The sequence below is a fragment of the Protopterus annectens genome, chromosome 6.part0, assembly GCF_019279795.1.
Source record: "Protopterus annectens isolate FY-2018-M chromosome 6.part0, PAN1.0, whole genome shotgun sequence".
Lineage (NCBI taxonomy): Eukaryota > Metazoa > Chordata > Ceratodontiformes > Protopteridae > Protopterus > Protopterus annectens.
This window is the reverse complement of record NC_056737.1, coordinates 347,728,848-347,756,393: the sequence shown is the minus strand read 5'-3', so window position 1 is coordinate 347,756,393 and position 27,546 is coordinate 347,728,848.

The following is a 27,546-nucleotide window of genomic DNA, read 5'->3' as shown; positions in this document are numbered from 1 at the left end:
CAATGATTAATCGACCCCATGTAAGCAAAAGCTTACAAAACTGAACTGTCAGAACAGTGATTTTTTTTTTCCAAGGGAAAAAAGTTGCTGTTCCCAAAAAAAAAAAAAAAAAAAAAAAAACATTAAAACATGAGATTAAGTGGAGAGCTTTGCCCCCCCCCACACCCCTTGATGTGGGGGGCTGTGCCCCCCCACACCCCGTACTTATATATATATATATATATATATATATATATATATATATATATATATATATATATATATACCAACTCCGAGACCGCACTACAGTGCCGAAAATGGCAAAGTACTGAAGCGGCCAAGCGAATTCTTTCCCAGGGAAAGAATTAGCTTACATGCCGCTTCGATATTTTGCAGTTGCAGTTTTGTCAGTTCGACCAAGACACATTCGAAAACATGCGTCTTCAGTCTGCTGATAGGAACCCAAAAAAATGAAGTACAATGAACTTGATCTAACTTTATAACATACAAAATGAAAGTTATTTAGTGGCAAAATTTTAAGTAGGAGTCAGATTAAGTTTTGTTGATACTTAAAGTGCTGTGTCTTTAAGTAGTCTTGCATTGTTGATAATCCAATGCATCAGCTGTTTTTTTCACAGATGCTGTTTAATATCATCTCTAAAGTCAAGTAACTCAGTCACAGTCTTGCATTGCTAGAACCTCAAAAAAAAAAAATAACAAATGTCAACCTGAAAATGAAGCCACCTGATTTATTTGAAAGACTGAGCACTTCTGTTCTGCACGGAATCAACATACGTCACTTCCACAATTGCTTAAATAACTTCAAAGCAGAAGCTATAAATAAAACATTAACCTCCAATTCTTAAATCAACAAAAATATAATGAAAAATTATTACATTAAAACTTTAGCTTTGTTTAATTATCTCACAATCTAATATACTATTTAAATGCACACAATTAAAATTGAAGTTAAAATTGATCTCCTATAGGAAATGTGTAGATATACACCCTTCCCAAAACAGGAATCGTACATTATTTTCAAAAACAATTATTCCTATTTATGGAAAATTTATTTTGTACAAACATTTTTTGTAATGTCAACATGAATTAAAATTGATTAGTTAATAAACACATTATTAATAATTTTGCAGCACTTAAAGTTAACACGCTGCCTATGGATACTTTATCATTAAGATATTCTGAAACAGTAGCACTTAATAGGAGTTACCAATACAATTTACAATACTCTACGATTGTTTCCCACATTCTTCTTCTGAGGTCAGGGCCACATTTTCAAGCACAAAAAAACAGAAATTTTTAAAAATTTCCTCAATTCCTGGAATGTTTGCAAAGGGCATTTATCATGTTGCCATCTTTGATCACATAATTGTTTTGATACATCCTAGCTTTTCGAAATCCTTAAGTCTTGCCAATGCAGAGTGTTAAGTAAATGACTCCCCTGGTGTTGCAATCACAGATACCAATTGCAGAAATAACTCTAAGGTAACTATTTATTGTAATGTTAACTGAGTCATATACAAACCTGCACGTGTTGCATGCCCTGCATTTCCTCATTCCTACCTCCCTTTCCCCACTAGTTATTTCCCTCTTTGTCTTCTTAGATTGTGTCTTAATAATGATTCCCCTTTTGTACACAAAACTAGGTCCATAACCCAAAATGTTAGTCAAGTCAAGGGAACTAAACACATTTGTCCAATTCCTATACATGATGTTGTTAATTTCTTTTGTGCCACCAACAATACCAGTATCTTGCTTTGGTGAAATCTTTTGTATTCTTTTTATTAAAAGTTGTTTCCCCTTGACATTTCCAAAGGGGTTTATATTTAGTTGGTCTCTCAAGAGTAATCTGGTCACCCAACTCTTTCATTAATTGACTGGGGTACCCTCTCTCCAAACACATATTACCTAATTTTTCCAGTTCCTCATTAAACACTCTATCATCAGACATGAGTCTAGTTATTCAAATCATCTGCTCCTTTACAAGATTTCTTTTCTGCCAAGGTGGGTGTTAGCTATTATAATGTAAAACAAATACTTGACTCAAATTTGTATTCATCATAGTTTTTGAGTACTACTGCATCCAAACCATTAATAACTGTAGTGTTGCTTTCACAGGTGAATCTCAGAAAATCTGTAGTAGAGTTAAATCAGCTGATTCTTCACGATTCCTTTTTCACAGTATAATAATGTCATCTAAAAACCTAACATATTACTTCTTATGACTGAAACACCTGAATGTAGAAGTCAATAACATCAACCACAAAAGGTCAACAATGCAAATGTTGACAGAGATGCACATAGATAATACTCTAGCCTTTGACCATCACATGTCTACAGTGGTGAGGAAATCATCCTATGCTGCTCAGCTTATAAACAAAGGTATGGCATCTAAGTCCAATAAAGTCATTATTCCATTGTATTCAGCATTTGTTAGACCTGTCATTGAGTACAATGCCCCCTTTGGTATGTACCTAAAAAGGCATATCCAAAACTGGAATGTCCACAGAGATTCCTCATTAAAAGAATATAGGGTGAAAGTAAAATGTTCTACGCAGACCGCCTCAATGCTCTAACCCTGTATTAGGTCTCCTACAGGCTTTTGAGGGGAAATCTATTCCTGGCATACAGGGCATTATCAGATCTCACAATAGTGGACCCCCTGCATATCCACCAAACAAACAGCACAATAATTACCTGTTCTAAAGACTTAAACCTTGCCAGTGATATAAACAGAACCTGCTGGAGAGATAGATATGTATCCAAGAGACTACCCTGTCTATGGAACAGGCTCTCCATCCATGTGAAGCAGAGTTCCTTCCTAACCCAATTCAAATACAACTTGGACAATTGGATGGGAAACCTGAAATTCATCCCTGGTTTAGCACCTATGTCTCAAATGGATACAGCTAACCTGTAACTGGTTCATCTCCCAGGCCCATTCTTACACTTATCAAGGGTAACAGAACTTATCAGAGATTTGGGATGCATGGATAGGCTTAAAAAGGCCCTTGTGATCATTAGCCTAGTAAATACCTATGAAACTATGAACCTATGAACCAATGAACTCTCAGATCACACATTCCCTGGGGAAGGGACATATTCCCCAACCCCAGAGATAGTCAGTTTTGCACACATCATGTCAACAAAACAGATGTCAACATTTACAAGTTCATCCACTTTTACCATACCCATACATATTCTGCCCTGCAAGATAATGCCCCTGTTATCAAAGCTAGATGAAATGTGCACACTGTGGCTTAAAATTTACTTTCTGGCTACCAGCTCCCATCACAAGAATGATGACTGTAACAGTGATTCCTGATACAAAAATAAATAAATAAATAAATAAATAAATAAATAAATAAATAAATATATATATAAATGCATGCACAGATAAATAAAATTTTACTTCCATAACAACAAATTGTTAAACTCACTAACTGAAACAATATTAAAGTATTTTTGCAGGGGAGCTTCATACTCCTCCATTCCAACAGTGGGGTAGGGACTGAGCCCCCCACACCCTGCTAATTACACATGCATCATCTCTGAGGTTACTACACCTCAAAAAGTAGGAGGATTGATCAGTAATACTGCAACACCTGTCTTGGTATATATTTCCCCGTATTGCAAATGGTAATCCAGACATTAAAAGGATTACAGGTTTAGTCCTCACATTTTAAACAAGGACCCAACAAGCAAGCAAGCATATCCTCTCCCATCTAACACAATCCATGTTTCAAACTGCTATCCATTCAGTCTCAAAAGTCAAGTTCTGCAGCATAGCTATATGCACCTCACGGGAGATAGAAAGATAATCAGGGATGTGTCATTATGGCTGCACCACTATGATGTCAAATGCAGGATCAGTATGACCTGAACTCATAGTGAAGGCTATCCACCTTGGTTTTTTATTCCTCACCTGTACATAATTTACAGTTAGCTGACCACACAGTGACTAAACAAGTCTCCTTTCATTTCCAAAGAGCAACCAAATTATGCAATAGACAGTGTTAGGCTAAATGCAATCTGTAATATGAAATTTTCAACTGTCCAGAGCTCTACTGAATGTGAGTGCACATTTTATTTATTTTTATTTCAATATCTGCTTACCAGGAAAGTCCAACTCGGAACACAGCCAATTTTCAGCAGAGGCCCGGGGAAGAAATGCTATAGATGCATGTCTTTGAATTTGAACACATACTGTCTACCAGTCACTGTCAGCCTCTCAACTACACCTGAATTCTTAATGACCTTAAGGTGATGAAAAGAGCATGAGGACTGGCTACTCTACCGTTAATACACGAATACAAGAAAAGCAGTCAAGTAATGTCAAACCATAATGTATGATAACAACAAAGCCATCAGTTTCTGACAACCTTCAGAACTGACCACCCCCCCCCCCCAACTTGTAAGGACAAAGCTGCAGAAAGAACATACTTTTACACAAGAAAATAAAGTATACAAATGACTAGCATAAAAAGCATGTAATTAGAACCATTAACTATCACAACTTCTTCAATGCATGACATGGCACGACAGGTTTCAGACTAAACAAATTATTGGCTTCTACCCCCAAAGCCATAAAATACAATAGTATAAAGCAATCAGTGATGTTTATGAATCATATTTCACTGGCATGCATCTTTTCTTGACTTTCCAATCACTTCGATTTTCACCAATTCTCCCGCACCTTCATATTTTTTAAGTTAGAGGAATCCACTTTCTCATCCAGCTAAATTCATTCTAATTCTGTCACACCCATCATCTTAACTCCTGTGAGCCCTTCCTGAGCTCACAGTCTGTCCTGGCTGCTTTATCAGATGGCATGGATACCAAACATTCATTAAGCAGAACTTAATTACAAATAGGTATGTGAATTTAGCTCAAACTCTGAAACCCTTTCAAGCTTTCTTTCCTATTGGTAGTTTTGGCATGAGCCATGTTCCAGTCTATGGCTCTGCCCAAAAAATAAAAAAATCACTTCTCCAGAGTCCAGTTTCTCATTGAAATGTAGTGAGTTGTGCAGTAAGTAAAAGCTCTTTAGTAAGTTACATAAGTTGTAAGTATGATCATGCATATTTTACCCACTGCAAAAAAAAACAAAAAAAAAACAGTATTTTAATTAATTGTTGTAGGGAATCAATTCCCTCTTTCACCTCTCCACCCCCCTGAACTGGCATGTAAAAAATTCCCAAGACCAAAAAGCTTTGGAGAGGAAGGAATTGAATGATTCCTTGTTCCATGAAGTTTTACAGTCTCAAATGTATATGTAAAATTGGTGGTGTGAGTTCCCCTCCAACTGTTTTCCTCATGTGTTTTACATTATACAATGGTATTAACTATGCAGCTTTTATTTAATACATCCTGCATTCAGACAGATATATTTTGTCTGTACTGTTGCTTTCATAGAATGTAGTCAAGAAGACTGCCTCCACCAAAGTTATTTTCAATGTGTTTATTTCACTTGGTGATCAAACGACACTGTTGAAACCCACATGGTTGAGACCACATGATCGACAGTACAGTTCACTGAAGTCTCCGTACACAGCACTGGACACATCTATGTATGCCTGGGGGGGGCTTTCACCTTGAGGTGTGTTCCTAAGACGCATGCCCTGGTTAATTGATATTATCCTTCTTCACTAGCAATCCATTTGAATGGTGCAGTGTAAGTCTCAACATCATCTTTATGGCTAAGACGCTCCAAGAGGATGTGGACCTTGACTTGGAGATGATTTTATCTACTGCTATGATCCCCTTAGCAGTGGCAGTAACAGTTTGGAGCAGCTAGTCTTCAGTGGTCAGCCTCCAGAGCAGTAATACCTATTATTGGATACAGATACTACAGCAAAAAATGTTCCATTGGCTGTGATGAATTAATGCACACTTTTGTTCTATTAATGATACGTAGAATTGGTAATTAGCAAGTGCATTTTGTGACTGCCTACTACATTCACCAGTTATACCAGAGGTAGCAAACACTGCAGTTTTCCTACAAACGTGAGTGGCATCTGTTATGTATATGAAATCAAAACCTTGGGGCATAAAAGTACCTGGTAATACAATGTTTAGCACACTGTTATTGTCTCTGACAAATAATATTCTTTAGCAAATAAACGTCACTGCATACAAATTATCTGAAACAATACCTTAACTCATCTAGTAGCCCAAGTCTTTGGCTTATCATTCCTTCATGTAAATTATGGTTCTGCTTTTCATCCAGCTGGACTTCCATTTTCAGTTCCACACACAGGACAAGAACTCTTTGTCTCACAGCAAACGGCTTCAGACTATGGTGCATCTTACTTTACCAAGAAAATCCTCTAGACTCAAGTGAAACACTGACTTGTGACATATTGTCCACCAGCCTGCCTTATATAAGTGCTTGCCTCTGGCTGTTTCTGGTTGCCTGAAGCTTCGGGTAATCTCTTAAATGGACCAGACACAAATCCTTGCTTTTAATAATTCCCAGTCCTAAAAACTGCCCTTTCACATAGATGCTCCACAAGCCCTGTCCTAACTGATTTGTCTAATGGTCCTTCCTTTGACTATTGGTACCATCCACTAGCCACTTTCCAGTGGTCCCACCATATTATATTACTGTATTTGTATGTGTGTACATATATGTGCATATGAATGTGCGTGTGTGTGTTTGCGTGTGTGTGTGTGTGTGTGTGTGTGTGTGTGTGTGTGTGTGTGTGTGTGTGTGTGTGTGTGTGTGTGTGTGTCTATATAAATATATATATATATATATATATATATATATATATATATATATATATATGGTTCCCTATCAGAAGCCTGAAACACTATAAGCCTGAAAATCAAAATCCTGAAAACTAAAGCCTGAAAATGCAAAATCCCGAAAACCCAAAATCCTGAAACTCAAAATCCTGAAAACACAAATAATGCTAATATTTCACTATAAATACACTAATATCTACCAACTGACCCTGACCCTAACCCTAACCCTAAGGTCCGTCACTATCGCACACTCACCTGACCCGCGCCCTAACCCTAACTCACTTAAACCGCCCCTAACCCCAATATTTGTCACTATTGCATACATGCCTAACCTGCGCCCTAACCCTAACTCACTTAAACCGCCTAACCCTAACATAAAACCAACCGACACTTACCTGAACCCAACGCATGACCTAACACCACAGGGCTAACAATAGCAAAGCCACAATGACGTCAGTATGTCCATTTTGTCTTTTCAGGATTTTGAGTTTCAGGATTCTGGGTTTTCGGGATTTTGAATTTTCAGGCTTTAGTTTTCAGGATTTTGATTTTCAGGCTTATAGTGTTTCAGGCTCCTGATAGGGAACCATATACATATATATATATATATATATATATATATATATATATATATATATATATACATACATATATATGTACACACACACACACACACACACACACACACACACACACACACACACACACACACACACACACACACAGACACACACACACACACACACACACACACACACACACTGGGGCATTTTGTGAAGTAAGAGTATGAAAGTGGCTTCAACACTCACTTGTAAAAGGAAAGCTAGTGAGGAACTTACGTGCATTACATGCATTCAATTGTAATGATGTGCCAATTTTGCTTTACTAGTGTACCAAAGACAATTGCATATCCAAAGGTATTTAAGATATAAGTTTATCATATGGAGGATCGGTACAAGTTAAGAATGAGGAACTCATCAGAAAACCCTGAAAGTGTGGATTGTGACAACCCAGTTGTGATTAAATATGGAGCTGGAATTATGGCCTGATTAAGGCCTAGAGTCTGGGCTTTTGTTTGAGTATAGCTCATTACTACAAGGATTCTGCAGACTATACCTCTAAACTGTACAAATTTTCACAATATGTCCAGATTTTTGTTTCATATTTTTCTTCTGTTCCTTATAAAATCTGCATTTCTAGCAAATGAAGACTGAATTCACAAAATAATGACAGACGTTTCAGATTCAGATTTCATATGCTTCCAAAAATATAATATTTGTCCTTATTTCGGGCATTTGACACCCCATTATTTTTGGATTTTTCCAGATCTTTTGAGCTAAGAGGTTGAGAGGTAGGCAGCGGACCATAAATATTATATTGGAGAAAAATCCTGAAGGTACTGATTTCTTTTATTCTAAAGTGAAGTAGGCTACAGTTTTCATTTGCCATTAAGAATGGGAAGAACATTTTGTATATGGTACCACTAGTGCTTCCTTGAACATTACAATACATATTATATATATATATATATATATATATATATATATATATATATATATACAAAGAGAGAGAGAGGGTGATATAAAGGAATATTCATAAATTAATAGAACTGAGTAAAGTACATCTTAATGGGAATGGCTTTTGTTTTAAACTTACTTACTTTCACAGCATGTGGCTAGACTGCATCTTAAATAAATGTTTTTGAGCCTACTTTTATAGAGTAGGGGGATAACATCCTTGACAGTGGCCCAGGTGACTTAAGTTTGAATAGTAGTTTGGCCAACTGATTCTACCCATAGGGAGTATATGTGTGTCATCCTGGAGACTGAATTGGTATGTTTGAATTTGCTATTGATGTTGATCCCTACTGGTGGAGAGAGCACACTGGGGGAATGGAAGATAGTCCAGCATAGCACACTGCAAACCTTTTCCTGGGACAAGACAGGTACAGGCAGAGGATTCCTTCTTAGGAAATAAACGCTCCTCATCAGTAGTATGACAGTTCCATAAAATCATCACCTCCCATGAACATGAGCTTGAGTCAGTCTTGAAGTGGCTAAGTCTAGTTTATTAGACAAAGTGCAGGAGAAAAGGTTATGGGTGCAGCTGATGGTCAGTTCTAGGAGCCAAAAATTCAGCAGAAAAAATATTTTTTTCACATATTTTAAATACATATCTAGGCCAATTTCATAAACTAAGGTAGCTTAAGAAAAACGGCTAAACTTGTTAAGCAGTGTTTCGGACAGAGCTACTCATTTATTAGTACGACCCATAATAAAGAAAAATGAATGTGAAGGATTAGAGTAAAAAACATAAAGTTAAATTGGACCTGTCTGTGCTATGAGCAGCTTGCTTAAGCAGATAGGCATGAGGGGAGGAAAAGTGTGTGTGTGTCTGGGAGGGGGGGTGCATGTGACAGAGAGAGAGCTTCAATAGGCAAATAGTTATTTATTTCTCAGAGATAAAATGCTAAATATTTTAATACTTACTGGAAGCAAAGAAGGACACATGACTATTTATGAGCAGGAAATAAAGCAGACTAATGGTTTTAATGTAGTGAAAGCAGATGAATCAGGTCTGAAGTGTAACAGCAACTTCATATGGGTGGTCCTCTTATCAAAGACAGATATTACCTTATGACAAGAGCAAATGTTTAAAAATGGGCCTTACAAATAACTGTTATCAAGCAGAAACCTATTTATTTATGTACACATTATGTATGTATTTATTTATTTATTTATTTATTTAACTGCTTTCTGTCTCATTGTTGTTGACTGGCTATTTGTTATGCTAATGCAAGACCCCTTTATAAGATTATTTTTGCTGGTCCAAAACTGTTCACTGTCCTAGGAAATTAACATTAATTGTGAGATACAAGATTTTAAATGTCATTTTCTCCTCTGTTCCTAAATAGCAAACATAATAAAATGGGTAAAGAAAGAAATTATTAACTCTTTTATAACATAATATTGTTTAAAATCCTTTAGCTTATATGAAGAATCTTAAAACTGCTGCAATACCCATGTTGATATGTTTTACATGTCAGGGTACATTTGTAGTTTGTCTAGCCATAGTAACCCTGAGAAAAGACTTCACAACGCTGAATGCTATTGTTTGAGAATCTAGATGTATATAAAGGAAATAGTATAGAATTTGTGGTTGTTTCTTTATACCTTTTTTATTTTTTTATTTATTTTATTTTACATTTGTTGACTGGGAGAATCCGACTGGATAAATGTCCATTTTCAGCGGAGGCCCGGGAAGAAAAGCTCCACAGTTTGTACATATACAAAGGCATTACAAAGGGAAGCAAACATATACAGCGTAATTTCACACATACAGGGACAAAGTGCAAAACATAATATTTTAGAAGTACACAGAGAAAAAAAATGTTTTCGCCGCACATTTTAGAGGTACATAGAGAAGAAATATTTAGCTGCAAATTGTAGTATCAGGACACATTAATTGTATGAGCAGCAGTTTCTTCTTGAAATTTTGAGAGTATGTATGGTTTGCCCATAGATTTTTCAAGAGTACAGTAGAACTGCTAGTAGATGAGGTTTGCGTATTAAGAATTGTAGTACATGCAGTAAAATAGTATGTGGAGGTTGATAGAGAAAGTCCTGAGGGAAAAAGCAGGTGCAGAGGATCAACCTGGGGGAGGGCATGGGCATTGCCTATTGATAAGAAGGTGTTCCTTTAGTAGTTGTTTAAACTTAATGACAGAATTTGCTGAGGTAATATCAGGGGGCAGTGAGTACCAGATTTTGGCTATGTAGTTAGGAAATAGGCAGTCTCCTGCTGAGTTGTTGGATATGGTGATCTTGATTAAGGTCCTGTCACTGCAGCATAGCTGTATTGGGTTTTCATGCATTTTAAGTAAATTAGATAGTGTTAGCATTTTGTCATGATATAGTAGGAGTTTTTTAGTGAAAACTAGTTGGTGGAAGGTAATGAGATTTTAAAGTTCAAGCCAATTTAGTTGGTATAGTGAGTGGCAATGATGGGAATGGTAGGGAGCATTTGTGGCAAATCTGGCAGTTTGAGCATAACATGTGTCTAGTTTTTCAATTTTTGTTTTTGATAAGTTGGTGATGATGGGGACAGCATATAGAAGTGTGAATATTAGCAGAGTTTGAGCCATGGTAATTTTAGTCTGTTGATTTAGGTATGTTTTATTTTTGTACAGACTGCTTAGTTTTCTGTGTATGTTTTTGATGGTTTCATTTATGTGCAGGCCAAACTTCAGTTTGTTGTCAATAGTAACACCCAATAGTTTTGTGTGGGAGTCAGAGGAGATAATGGTACCATCACTAGACGTAATACTGAAAGAATCAGTGTCTAAGTTGGATTTATTTGCTTTGAAAATTAGTAGTTTGGTCTTTTTTGGGTTCAGTAACAGGTTTTTACTGAGAAACCAAGCTTCAGTGGTTTTGAAGACTTGTTGAGTTTTTGAAAGGAGTTTGAGGGGGTTGGTGGCTGAGCAGACTAGTGTTGAGTCATCAGCATATTGTATGACAATTGCATCTTCGGTGATCTTATTCAGATCGTTGATGAATATGGAAAATAATAGTGGGCCTAAATCTGATCCTTGTGAGACTCTAGTTGTAGTAAGGAGCAGTGTGGATAGTTTGTTATCCTGCCTGACTGCTTGCTGTCTACCTATTAGGTAATTTTGAAACAGGCTAGTGAGTAAGTGGCTAGTCCAAGCTCAGAGAGGGACTCCAGAAGTTTGGGATGGTTGACCATATCAAAGGCTTTTGATAGGTCTAAAAATATGGCTGATGTTAGATTGCCTAGATTTAGGTTCTGGTTGATTAGGTTGGTGAATGAGAGGATGGCAGTTGTTGTACTGTGGGCTGGTCTAAATCCATGTTTGGTAGGAGTAAGAAGTTGGTTTTGAAGTAGGTATTACATAAGTTGCTGGTGAATACATTTTTCTAATATTTTGGCAAGTGGGGATAATATGACAATGGGGCGATAGATGGTAAGGTCTGTACAGGTCCCACCTTTGTGTAGTGGGGTGACATATGCTATTTTCCAGACTGTTGGAATTTTGCTTTCTATTATTGATCTGTACAGGAGAATTGATATTGGATAGGTTATCTCATTAGCAGCTATTTGAAGGTATTCAGCTGGAATGTTGTCGGCAGCTAGACTAGTTGGTTTGAGTTTACCTAACAGCCTTTTTATATTATCTGTGGGAATAGGTTTGAATTGGAAGGTGGAATTGATATTGGTAGCAGGCTTGGAGTTCCTAGTAGTAGGTGTTGTGGGTTGTTGATGAACAAGTTTTGAAATGGTTTCTATGAAATATCTATTAAAGGCTTCTGGAATGTCAGTGCTATCCTTTACAGTGGCTAGTGTTGGGGTACTCAGTCTGCCAGGGTGGAGTAGTGTATTTAGTCCTGCCCATAGTTTTGGGGGGTTGATTTGGTGTCTATTTTGCAAATGGCGAAAATAGTTTATTTTGTCTAGTAAAATTTGTTTTTTTGTTTCGTGTTAACTCATTTTATAATAACTGATAAAAAGTTCCGTACTGACAGACAAAAAGTCTTTTATTCACAAATCCAACAAATATGAGCGCTTTCATCTGCACAAGGCAGACTTCTTCAGAATCATTTTATAATAGCCAAATAAATAGTACAATGAAGAAAGTATTTGAGTTTTTACTGAAGAACTTTAGCAGGTAATGGATAAGATGGTGTGACCTATAGACTATATCTTAAAGATGTTACCAAATATATAGACAGAAATTGACCCTCATCTGCTGATGTTCATATACCATGTCCATTGATACTGTATATATCTGCTGTTGGTCAGTCATTTAACTTCCCTGCTATGACCAAACTCCACTAGTGCTTAGATCTTTAGCTGTAAGAATGCTATATAACACTGTGATGGCCTGTCAATGTTTGTACAGTCGGAAAACTTCATGTTGGTAGCACAAAACATTCCTGAATGCTTTTCTTTGGTAGAGAAAGTTTAATCCTGTGAGACATTATCTACACAAAAGCAGAGCTCTCATTCATTATGATAAGGTTTCCTAGTACTCTATCCATCAAATTTTGTTAACTTTAAAAGGAATCCATTAGTCATTCTTTTACCTCTAGAAAACTTTACTGCACCTTTAGCATATTCTACGTTACTTGCATATTAAGATAAGAAATGTATTATTTTCTTGTGCTGAAGAATACTATCCAAAAGGTGTTGGCAAAACAGGGTAATTAGCTATTGTAAAGATATAATTAACGTTCACTTTTGGAGTACATGCATCAACATTAATGATTATGTAACTATCTCAAAGACACATCTCACAACATTCAAAAGAATTCTCTCTGCACATAAAGTTGTTTCTGCACTCTGCTTGTTAACATGAAACCCAGCAGAACCAGCTGGTGATGAAACAGACTGCCTAACTCACATCTCTGTCCTCTTCCCAACATTCAGAAACATTAGTTAATGCTCAGTGCCTTCCTAAAACTTACTTGCAGTCAATTTTTATGTGAAAATATATATCAGACTTTGCCTCCAGCATCTCAGTTATGCATTAGCAAGAAGTAACTTCAGAATACAGCTGATTAAACTGTGTTATAATAACTGAGAGGTTTATGTCTTTTCCCTGCTGGTATTTAAGCCTTTCACTGAGCAAGTTAACAATAAAATGGTACAAATTACTTCATTTATGAAGCATCAGCTTTCCCTTATCCACGTGTTTTATCATTTTAAGCTGCTTTGATAAGGTCGATTTACTGGCGCCGGTGTATCCAGTTTAAATTAACTATCATACGTTCCAGGCCCAGCACCCTCCTATTAAAACTCATGAATTCTGATCATCTGACAATTAAAGAACAATTAAAAACTTGTGAGCTCTACACCAAAGGCAATTAATTTCTAGTTACAGCAAATGATTCTTAACACTCCTGCTCCAAAGCTGTGCAATCACTAATATGCGGGGCTTGCACAGTCATTGATTTAAGAAGCATTCATCTGTCTTTGTTACATTTAATATAGTTCACATAGTTAAACAGGATTTTCATGAACCATTCCTTAATATTCTTAGAAGTCTGTGGTAAGTGGGAACTAAATGATTTTGCTATGCCCAATGAAATAACACTATGAATCAACAGTGGGCAAAATGATACCATTGATGTACCTATTTATCTGTACATTGTTGAGACTAAGAAGTGATATTCAGTATTAGAAGGACAATATTAATGGCAATTTTTACATACAGAATCTGAAAACAATGGCTGGATATAGCAGAAATGTTTACTAGCAGTGAAAACAATGCATTGAGGCTGAAGGAGTTTAAATCTTGCATGGGAAACTAAATAATTAATAGAATTGTGTATACTGATATAGGAATTTGTACTTAGTGTAATGGACTATATACATGCAACTGAGAATTTCAGCATGGAATGTTGGCATAATCTAGTTGATGAAAGCACACAGCAGAACCTGATGCATAGAGAGCTACAAATCTCTGCTTGCCAGCTGTAAGAGAAACATCGTTATCTCTGTAGCAGACCTCCTATGGAAACTTAGGCTGCCTGTTTTGTTACCTCTGCAAAGTCTAGCTTACACTTACATTGCACTTGACAACGGAGTAAGCCTCTATTAGTCTGCAATCCCTTTGCATATATTAACAGTATGTGTACATTTCTTCAATGGCTGATGTTTGATCTTCCTCTAAAACAAACAAACCACCTATTTACATATAAACAGAAGATGACCTCTGCCAAAGACTATCCCCACGGATGAGCAATCCTTCCCGACAGAAACCCCAAAACATGACCCGTAACAGAAGAGAAACAGTGAATGGCTTTGTTTCCCACATGCTGACATACTCTTACAGACCATCCCTGACAGTGTGATCAGAATGATAATGACTGACAGAAAGCATCTGAAGCAGTACCTAAATCAGTATGCTGTTGCTGCTCTGCTTTACTAGTGTCGAATGTTTTCATGATTTTAAGTATTTATTTGTTAATTTTTTTAAACTAATATGATGGGTCTTAAGAGCAATCTTGTATTTCCTATGTGAGTGGTTAGATTTCTGGTTTCTTTGGTGGGAGGGAGTTGATGATGCTATATATCTGAGAAAATGTACAAATACTTGCAATACAGCTAGTAGCTCTGCCTGATCATGGGACCACTACAGATCAAGAACATATAAACCTCAGATGCACCCTTATCATTTGGTATGCTGAAGACTAGGCAAATCTCTTAAATTCATGAATCTTGGGATTGCACGACTTGTTACTAGCAGGACAAAACCTAAGAAGCTAGGGTTATATGACCAACCATCTTTACCTATAACTTATCAATGAGGTTACTATGGCTTCAGTCCCAGTCCATTTTTAACTAGAACACCATTTTTATAAATGGCAGGTAAATCATTTTCTGATCACTCCATGTTATACTAGGATTAAGAATTAGAATGCATAAATAATTTCTGGTAACATCTGCTTTCTCTGGGTACGGGAATGGACCATATCTTTAAAGAAACTCATAACTTTACTATTTTTATAAAGTATAAAATCCTTTTTGTTTCTAAGCATATTGCTAATTAGGTAACTAAAACACTTATTAATTCATGTTCAGTATTACCTGTTCTATAGTATTCAGAGTCATGAGGCAGCTGAAGTTTGTCCAGGTACTAAACAGGTGCGAGGCAAAAAAAAACTAATGATAATAATAATAATAATAATAATAATAATAATTCTGAACTGGATTCTAGTTTAAAAGGGTACATATAAATGTTCACCTTCACAGCACACACATATGGGCAAAAGTATTTCCAATTTACTTGCATATTTTTTAGATTTGTGAGGAAAATGGAGTAGTCAGAAAAAAAATTGCCACATTAACAATAAAATAAATATTAAAGTATGGAATTATAATAAAGTTGAACTATAAGTTATATTTAGCAAGCAGCATTTTGCTGTTACACATTTTTTCATGGCACATTATCCAGTACTAGGGTATTCTGCCAAAGTATTTTTAGATTTACCTGAAGGTGAATGTCAATACATGTGATTCCATGTGCATTAGTATCTGTTCTAAATTTTGAAAACATTTTTCTCAGATCATAAAACTGGATACTGCCTAAGAAAATTAGGTTATCTCATGGGTTATTTAGTCATTTTGCAGTAAGTGAACTTCTTTCAAAATATTGCTTACAGTCTTCAGTTGTGTTCTTTTCCCTAAATGGATACAATATTGAATTACTCGCCCCCAGATTTACTAATCTTCCATGCAGGACTAATCTAGTCCTGCACGGAAGCAGTAGTTTAGGAGGAGGATGGCACCGTGCCATGCATATTAATGAAGGTGCACTGCCTGACCTCCTAATCCTACACGGAGCATGGACGAGTGCAGTGGACGTGTCTGAGAGCAGAGCTCTAAGAATAAACAGGCCCCTGCAAAGTAGAACAGCAGAAACTGTAAATAAATTAGCAAGACTGCTCATAGGTGTCCACATATCCCCACCAACAGTCCCCCATGTGTACAACAGGAACAGTGCATATAAATAAATCAAAGAAACCCTTTTATATATTTTTTTAAAACCCCGAGTACAGCAAACCGTATGTGCGCGGGTTTGCCCATCGCTTAGCTACGGTTAAAGCCATTTAAAAGGCTGAAGAGGATAACAAGGAAGATATATGCAAATGAAGCAGCACAGCAATAATGTGGTGGTCAGAGCGTCAGCCTAATGAGCTGGCATTCCCGGTTCGAGTCCCACTGCAGCACATTCCATTTTCTATGTGAAATCTGTATATGAAAAATTTTTGACATTTTTTGCTGTATAACCTACTAAATAACATTAAAATGTAAACCAGATTACTGCATTAAATGCACATGTGAAGTGTCAGTGTCATAATGAATAAGGCACTAGTAAGCAGGTTTAAGCACAAATAAGCAGTAGTAAGCATATATAAGCCCTAGTAAGTGTGCGTAAGTGCATTTGCATGAGGGTAAGTATTGCTTGCACAGATTAAGCAAAGTAGAAGCTAACTGAGTGTAAGAAACTGTAACCGGAGGTTAGCAGTGCTTACTGTCGCGCAAACCCGCATACACTTGCTTTAAAGTGCCTTAATCACTCTGTACCCAACGGCTCATGTTCTGCCCAGCAACAAAATAACCTGCATCTACAAGGCTTGAACTCAGGACCCAGTACACTATAGTAACAAGAGTCAACCACTAAGCCAGCACAGCAATACAGATGAATGAGGTATCAGCAAACTAATCCTCACCACAGGAAAATCAAACCAAACATGTCCACTGAATCTATGTACAGTGTGAAGTGGTATAACCTGCTACGTAATATAAATATGTAAACTGGAGTACTGCAGTAAGCATAGATGTGAGGTGTTATTGTAATAAAGTGTAGAATTCCCCAGGTCCCCATACAGTGTATGTACACATGAATCACGGATACCAGACACATATATAACCCTGTAATGAAGAATAAATCACTGCCAAAAGGCAAATATAGTGCAAATTAACTATTAAGCAATGCTAACCGCAGCACAACTCAACTTAGTAAGAGTAAGAAATGTGTATGGGAGCCAATCCAATCTGCCTAGCGGTATACCCCTTTAAGCACTGCCAACCTTAGGTAAGCAGGTGTGCCCATAGCTTAGCCTTTTCAAACCCGGCCAATCACAGAAAAGTGTGGGTAATTGGCCGTATTTAAACCACACAGGTGGGAATACATTCCATAACTGGTTGTAGCTTCCTACTGCAGGCAGAATGGCTGGTGTGGGTGAAGGCACTCATTTTAGAGGGCAGCACTAGGGCATCCAGGAGTCAAAAATCATGGTATGGCTTCTGGTAAAACACCATGAGGAGAGACTACTGCAGGACCAGTACCAGGGTTTGCAGTATAAAATGGAGGCCTGGGACAGTCTTTCCCATGACCTCACCAGTGCCACAGGTATCCCCCAGACTGGTGAGCAGGTCAGGCAACACCATGCTGACCGGAAGCGGTGGAGGGGGGATGTACTGGAACAGTGGATCCAGGAGTCCCGGCAGAAGACTAATGCCCCAGTACTGAGTAAGTACTCATTCCACTAAGTAGTTAAGAATTGCCTAGCTTGTGTGTACTATGGATAGGTATGGCTAAATATCACTGTATTCCTCCGACAGCTGCAGATGAGTGGGCTGCGAACCAGCAAGCCCATGATAAAAGAAAATATGAGCAGGCTCCAGGAACACAAAAACATTGTTTATTAATGTGAGCGCTTTCATTAGAGAAAATGCTCCAACTTCTTTAGACAAAACCTAAGATAACAGGAAACACTTTATATAGTGTTGAAAACAATAATAAATCAATTAGGCCCCATCCCTAATTGGTGTTTACCACATGTATTATGAGTGCATTAACAATATACACTCACTACCTTAAGTTGTTCATAATAAAACAAGTCATGGGACCATAAAAACATGAATAAGATAGGTTTAGTTAAATATACATAAATAATGTTACTAAAATAAATATTTATCTGTACATCCATAATAAAATATTAAACATGCATAAAAAAGAAGCTAAACACATTCTGGGGCATCCTAATCATATATTCTGTTTTGTGGTGTTACAACAAGTTGAACATAATGTAATAGGAGGCCCGTGGGACCTTAAGCTTGAGAAGTGTGAATTGAGGTGGCAAATTCACACATCAGCCCACATCCCACCAGGATTAAATGAATCTATATCAATTAAATGCTTGCTTAAAATAAAAGCACATATCAGGTAGTCATTAGTAAGTAACATTTGATATTTTGGGTATTTGCACATATACACACATATGATGTAACACTTATTATACCTTACTTATGGCAATGAAGGTTTCTATGTATATATGTATATATATATATATCTATCTATCTATCTATATATATATATATATATATATATATATATATTAAGAAATTGATAGAAATAATAAACCCAGTAGTTTTTATATATTGTTATATGCTTTTACATTTAGTAAGGGTTTAAGTCTCACTTATTTGCCCTATCTATTTATTTATTTGTTTTGGATTTGACCCTTGTAGTTAGAATAGTTTTATACTTTATACGTTCTTCTTTTTTTTCTGTGGTATGCAGATAAAATGTGTATGAATTCCTACATAACAATGTTGGAAATGCCAAGAGGTCAGTCATATTGTACAAGTGAGAGAGACTTAGATAGAAAACAGTAGAAAGCTTTCCATCAGTTTCTTGATAGCACAGTGCACTGTGATGTTAGCTACATTTTTTTGTCACACACACAGCAGGGGTTTGAATCCTAGGAGTGCTACTAAGTTGAATGCATAATCATACCCCACAACTGTACAGATTTTGATACAATGTTCAGATAGAAAGCTGTATGCATAATTACACCCAACTGTACAGAATTTGCTAGAATGTTCAAATTGAAAGTTGTATGCATGTTCATATATCACAACTGTTCCAATCTGTCCAGCATGTCCAGATAAATGACCCATATCACCAGCCTGGTATCCCATTCCCCTGAAAAATCAGTGTGATGATCCAATAAATGTAGGCAGCTTTTAATGACATATAACTGATAGTCAAATGTGTACATAGTCATAGAATGTATATGAAAACAAACCTGTCATTCTAGCACCTCACCCAAAGTGTATGACAGCAATTCTCAACATATGTTGCATTAACACTTGCATCTTGTCACGCCTGTATGTAAGACACAGGTCACATATATAATAATCTATAAACATACCAGTGTACAATATAAGGCCATTTGTTAGTGTAATGATACATGTAAGGGACAGATCACTGCAGTGACTAAGAATGTTGTGAAAACTACAAGGATATATTAGTTGTTAATTGAACTCTCTCTCTCTCACCCCTACCATATGTGCAAATTAACCCAATGGCATTCCTCAACTGGTATGTGTACACTCCAAACTTTTGTTGGGACATATGTCCTAATGGTTTATAAATATTCACATTTGTTTCTATGCATGTGCCATGTTAAAATACACTCATATTGATGGCCTGTTGATCAATGAAACCTGCATGCTCTTGTAATGGCCACTGTTGTTCCATATATGCATGTGTTCTGCTTGCTCTGCAACTGTGTTAAATCTGGTGTTTTGGATTAATGGGAATACCTATGCATGCTGTTATAACTAATCCTGAATGCTGTTGACTGTTACTAACCCATATCTGTCATAAACCTGCTACAACATAGCTTGTATGGGAAGGCCGGTCCCAGCGGACCCACCTGTCCCACCTCAGCTGGCCATGGCACCGGGCAACAGCACATCTGGGGCCCAGCCTGAGACCTCCTTCTCTGTGGGCCCTGTGCCACCTTTGGATGGAACTGCTGCAGGGGATGGGGCTCGCCCCCCCTCAGAGCGGGCGCGGAGGGGAACCTTTCACCTGCCAACATGTCCAGGCCGTGGTGCATAGGGAGCTTGATCTGGAGTTTTGAGACCAGCTACGCCAGCTTGAGGGCCAAGTTGTGCAATTAGAGGGTGAGTCTGGCCCTCCTACACAGCCCCCAGCACAGCCACCTTTGGGGCTGTGAAGGTGCACTGCTGACTGCCCATGGGTGGGGACCTCAGTCCCACTGTTTCCAGTTGGGGGCTCATGGGCTTGCAACTTCCAAACACCCCTCCCCGTCCAAAGTCTTTACACCCCCACATGTGTCATATACTGCCCCTGTATGCATCTTGTTTGTCTTGTCTGATAACCTACCCAACCTACCTCCCCAAATATACCTACTACCCCTCCCCAACATCCCACACTCACCTGAAAAAAAGGCAATCTGTTCCCACAAAAAAATCTCACCCCATACATAGCTGTCCATTTTGCACAAGTGTCCACTGGACACATGTAATCTGGTCTAATTGGCATCACAATGAATATATGTTGTCCTCACCCCGCTCCCATGGGTTTGAGAGTCCAAATGTACCTCCAAATTCAGTGTATATGCACAGCTGTTGCTGCAGAAAAAATGGGCAGCTATGGGCATTTCCTATACCATTCCTGCACATGTCTAGCTATTTTCCCTACTGTCTTTCCCTCTTTGTGCCCCTTTTTTCACCATTTTCCTATCAATCCCTTTTTCCTTTTCTTTTAAAGAAATTAGCTTGGGGTAAGTGGCAGTAAGCACTTTTAAGCAGCAGTAAGTGGGTTTGCATGTGATTGCGCGGGGGTAAGCTATGCCTACACAGGTTGAGCAATTCTAAAGCTGAGTGTAAGAAAACATAAGTGGAGGTTAGCAGTGCTTACCATCATGCAAACCCCTGCAAAACCACTTACAACTGCTTAAAAGTGCCTTACTCACTCTGTATCCAACTACCCTTGTTCTACCAAGCAACAAAATAAACAGGATCTGCAAGGCTCAAACCCAGGACCTTGCACTCCATACACAAAGTGATTTACCACTAAACAATGGCAGATATACATAACCTGATGTTTTCACAAACATATCATCCAGCACAATCAGTCACCAGTACAGGAAATGTATTAATATCATACCACACAACCTGTTAATGCAAGAAGTTTGGACAAAGTATGCCACACTGAGGGTAAAAATAGGGATATATTTCAACTAATGCTCTAATACACCTAAAAGGTTGCGAGTTACACAGTTATATGTATTAGAACACATATGTAGAAGGAGATGAAGTCTGAAACAAAAAAGTGTCGGCACTAGTTACTGACTTCAGTGCTGCGATCATCCATGTCAATTGCCAAGAGAATGAGGTACAGGTCAAAATATGAGTCGAACATGCATAGACATATGGACAGATATATAGCTGTAAATGTAGACAGATAGACAGCTATATGTAGATATATATATATATGGATTCACTTCATAACACTGAAACGTCATAATACTGAAAATGACAAAACTTCATAATACTGAAGACCAAAATACTGAAAGCTCAAAATACTGAATACTCAAAATATTGAAACTCAAAATACTGAAAACACATATTATGCATAAACTCAGCTTAAACAACATAAATCATAACAATTTCTACCAAATATATGCAGGGGGGCAAGCCCCCCTGCACCCCTCACATGGGGGGCTGCACCCCCCACACCCCCTGCTAATTATATATATCTACTCCAAGATTGCACTTAGCTACACTATGTGCAATCTTGGAGTTGATATATTTAATTAGCAGGGGGTAGAATGCAGGGGACTGCCCCTGCATATATTTGGTAGAAATTGTCATGATTTATGTTGTTTAAGCTGAGTTTACGCATAATATGTGTTTTCAGTATTTTGAGTTTCAGTATTTTGAGTATTCAGTATTTTGGTTTCAGTGTTTTGAGTTTCAGTATTTTGATATTTCAATGATATGAAGTGAATTCATATATATATATATATATATATATATATATATATATCTGACTCACAAAATCATATAACATCAATTGTATATAGGTACATACATATGTTCATATGTATGTATAGAAATATATATATATATATATATAGATACATATATATAGATATAGCTATATGAGATATATATAGGTACATACACATATACACAGACAAAAGGTATTAGTAGCCATACATATGTAGAAGTAGTGTGGAAGTACTGGGTGCAAAGTATATCCCTCAGCCACAAGCCCTTTAACTGCCACCTCTGAAATGTGTAGTGTGGCAACCATTCCCACAAATGAGAATATTGACATTAAACATATACTCACTCATAATTCATAGGACATGACACGACACACAGGTATGCATACACAGATAACCTTTATTTGTGTACTATACAATAATATATGCCAGTTCTTACACCACATAAGATTTGAAATATGTAATCAGTGATGAATGCAAGGCTCACACAAAACAGTAGATGCAAGCAATGTGTATATATACCATACTATGCTGTCCAGGCCAAGATCTTCAGTTAGTACAACAGTAGAAATAGGATTTGCCTTCAGGATATGTAACAATCAACAATTACAGATGTAGTTCAGCAGCCTCCAATTACACCCTGCAGTCAAGCCCTAGGGGGAAAAGTAGCACCTGTGTTAATGTCACAGTATATTATGATAACAGTAATGCTAGCAGTAAGTAATGATAGGCCATTACCTAACAACCCCTTTCTGTATCACAGCAGGACAAAGACTAACATATATGTGGAAGACAGAGGCAGGAACATAGGGCCATATTTGCATTATTGCTGTTACACACCCTGGAAATTGCTGGTGTTACAGGATTCATTGCAGCATACCCTTATGCAGGAATACGACATTGAAATACAAATGGATATAGCCATGTACTGATAGCACTCAACAGACAGAATGCCACTGATATATCTGGGACAATACCTGTATGGTGCACAGACAAAACCTAACAGCCAATCCCCCTGGTATCACATGGATAGACCAACAGTTGAGAGATATGGAGACAGACAACATTCCATGCAAAAGTACCATGTACACAGAAACCCTGTAAAACCAGCAAGATAAAATACACACAACAGCACTACTCATGCTGTCTGTAGGTCTGGAACCTTACCCAAATGTGTATTTGGCCTGAGTCTGCAGGTTCTTCTGTAAGAGGTATTGCTACCTGCTGTCTGTAACACTGATGTCCACACACAGGAAGGATGTCATCCATACTGGAAAGGTGAAGAGGCAATGCCGACAGAAGTCAGCAATTTAAAGTACAGGGTTGCCATGACAGTGGTTATCTGAAGTACTACAGAGAAGGCTGCATGCAATTAGTAACAGGTGGACACTGACTAGTGCAGAGGCCATCACCTGATCATGTGCAATACCAACAAAAGCATGCTGCAAACTATTCAAATCAGCTCAATCACTCTGCTGGAGAGACTGAGAGAGAGAGAGAGAGAGAGAGAAAGAAAAAAAATAACAACTTTAATAAAAGTAACAAATGTAAGGGTTGTGTTACAGTAGAAAAACATAAACGGTATGTGAAACAGATATGTATTTACTTGCGTGTAGTATATGGCATACAATAATAGGATGTATAATGTGAAAGGATTTATATGTGCCATCAGTACTTGTTCCTGTAATGATGTTCTGCTCAACAACTGCTCTGGACAATAGTGTCAGTCCCTGTGGGCAGTGGGACATACCTGGCAACTGTGCAGACCAGCAGTGAATGGCAAAGATGTGACCCATGATATCTGTGTTCTCTACATTACTGTGGCTAACGGCTGGTGGTGGTATGAATACTGCCATGATAGACACAGGGGTGTGAGAACACACCACCTGCAGTACAGTCATGTTAAAGTGTAGCATAGCATGCCCAACTGCCATAGCAGTATAAAATGATTATCTAAAATCTGTCTCCATATATATATATATATACATATATATATATATATATATATATATATATATATATATATATATATATATATATATATATATATACATATATATATATATATATATATATATATATATATATATATATATATATATATATACATATATATATATATATATATATATATATATACCCTAATGTTAGTCTGTGTTCACATCTGACACTTGTCTGTGTTGCAGCAAGGCAGAACAGTTCAGCTGAGAAGTAATAAGAATTACAAGAGTGTGGACCAGATGTTTGTATGCACCCCACATACAAATACATATATGTGTGATACATATACACAGCTGTGTATGTCTACAGAACCTTGGTCAGTTATACATATATATAGGTATATAAACAACACATAATGATATCTACACACACACACACACACATATATATATATATATATATATATATATATATATATATATATACATATATATATATATATATATATATATATATACACACACACATATATATGTGTGTGTGTGCGTGTGTGTGTGCATGTCTATATATATATATATATATATATATATATATATATATATATATATATATATATATATACAGACACATAAACACATATACATAATACTGACACATATAGGTATACACACACACACACACACACACACACACACACACACACACACATATATATATATATATATATATATATATATATATATATATATATGTCAATACATGTCCCCTGCTATGACATGTGTGAGGAAACATCACACATCAATACACAACATATCTACACACTAGTACATGGCTGCAAAATGGAGTGTGGAGTGTGGTGTGTAACCCATGTTGGGAACACATCTCAATTGTTTGAGAAGGTGGGATATATATTTTGGTGAAGGGTATTAGGCACATATTAGTATGTAGGTTTGGTTGGGTGACAAACAAGACAGCATACAGGGTTGGTATATGACATGTGGTGGATAAACACTGTGCATGGGTAGTTCCATTTGGAATGTGGCGGCCATTGAGCCCCCATATGGGAACAAAGAGAACATGGTGCCCACCCATGGACAGTCACAACAGCATCTACATGGTCATATAGGTGTCTTGGCTGTGGGCTGAGCAGGAGGAATATGCATGACAAACATTGTGTATGTGTACTGCATGCCTCCAGACGATGTAGCATATACCCCATGTCTCTGTGGAGCTCCCTATGCACAGGACCCTGGACCTAACTGGGTGACAGACATATGTCTGTGTGTGCTCCATGGAGGGGACACCATTTCCTGAGGTGGTTCCACATGAAGGTAGTGCCGGTGCAGTAGATAATGAGGTTCCATGGTGGGTCATGGATGTGATGTGGACTGGTCACATGTGCACATTAGGTGGGAGTGGTGTTCCTGCTGGCAAATAACCCCTACACATACTGTTGTGTAACTGTCATGGAAGATATGTGGGTTGTAATAGTCCACACAATCCCAGAACATGTCCAACAGCATGCTTAGATATCCCCAATAACACAGAATGGCAGATGTGTAACAATCACATAAGAAGCATACCACATGCATATGTGGAAACATAGTGGCAGTGACAATGGCATGCAGATGGAATACTCTGTAACAGCCCAGCAACTCTAGTGTTCCCACAGGGAGCATGTCTATACACACATAGCAGAAAGTGGTGTACAATACAATATATGTCCCAATGGTAGATAAACCGGAGACATACCACTTGCGTTGTGTGAACATTAAGTTGGAGCTGATATGGTGGCGGGATACTGATATGTGTATTATATTATGGTAAATGTGCCATATGAGTTGCTCAGACATATTTCCATCTTTATGTCTTTCAGGGAGTATGGCGCACCGGAGGAATCCCGCTTGCAGTGCCACTGAGGATGACATAATACTCACCGGCATCATCCAGAACTACCAGCTGCTGTTCTCAAGGACAAGCCAGGACCAGCATGAGCGGACTGCCATGTGGAAAGATGTGGTCCGCAGGGTGAATGAGGTGGGGATGCACAGCCGTACATATGAGCAGGTCTGCCATCATTGTAGTGACCTGCTCCACCATGTACGTTGCCATGCCGCTGCCATGTGGGGTGGCCACCTTGCAACAGGGGGGGGCATAACATCCATTCCCCCTCACCAGAGTAGAGGAGCTGCTCATGAGTCTGGTAGCACCTGCCCGCCCACAAGCACTAAAGACATATTCAGTCAGGGAGGTGGGTGCTACCCACACCCCAGACATGCAGAATGCAGATAAGGTTCCAGGGCATATCAGTAGACCCCTGTTGTGTATGCATCTGTACAGATAGATCATGCATATGTGAGATGTGGAGTCTGTTGCTGTGTGGTACTGATAAGCAGTTATGCATAATCTATAGTACTGTGGACTTCAGCTGTTGTTTTACTGTAATACTGCAGCCACCCTGTAGCAATATCACAGCTATGGCCACTGACATCAACTCTATCTCATCTCAATTTAGGTATGTCTGGGATACCAGCAAGGCAGTGGCTGGATGCTGGTGAGTATGGTTTAAGGTTATGCTTGGCAATTCACTGTGCATGTCATAGCTAAGGTATAGGCCATGCACACATCTAAAACACCTACCCATAATGCATGCTGTACATGTTAACTGGCAGAGCACACACCTCACTAATGGGATTACCAGCTTCAAACACATGCAATACACAGACCATCTCAGACAACTGTGGCTACACTCCAGTGCACATTGCCCAGGCATAGCTGACATCTGCCTAACATACATAGCTATGTCATACACAGAGCAATTGAACATGCTACACATAAAGAAATCCCACTCCCTCCTCAAATACATGCTCCAGAGTCCTAAACCTCATCAACACATTACACAGAACATACTGGAGGGGTAGGGCCCTGTCCTGGGGAATCCCCAAACTCTGGAACAGACTACCCATTCATGTCAGACAATGCTACTCATTGCCCCCCTTTACAAAAACACTTGACAGCTGGATGGGAAATGTGGATTTCTCCCTGGGTAGTATGTCTGTGCCACAGCCTGACAGGGGCACAGGGTTAAACATTGGGTGGTGCATGGCTGGGAACCCCTGTGGCTAGGCTTATGTAGGCCCCAGGACTAATAGACAAGTACTCACCTATGAACCTATGTGTACCACAGGCAATATCAGCCAGGGCTCAATACAGATATGACCTGCATAATGGATACATGCACCACTAATGATGGCATCTGTGAATACACATCAGGCATTCACTAAACACGTGTCCATATATAATCCAGAAACACACAGAGGCTGTGAGCAGCAAAGGAAACATAACTGACACACAGATACACACCCTGCAATGGTGTGTACATCTGTGAGGTATGGTGCACAGTACATGCCAGGGTCCTGAAAAGATACACAGCAATGCTTTGGATATGAGGTCAGTGTGTTCCAGGAGGAGGGCCGTCACCTACTAACAGAATCCA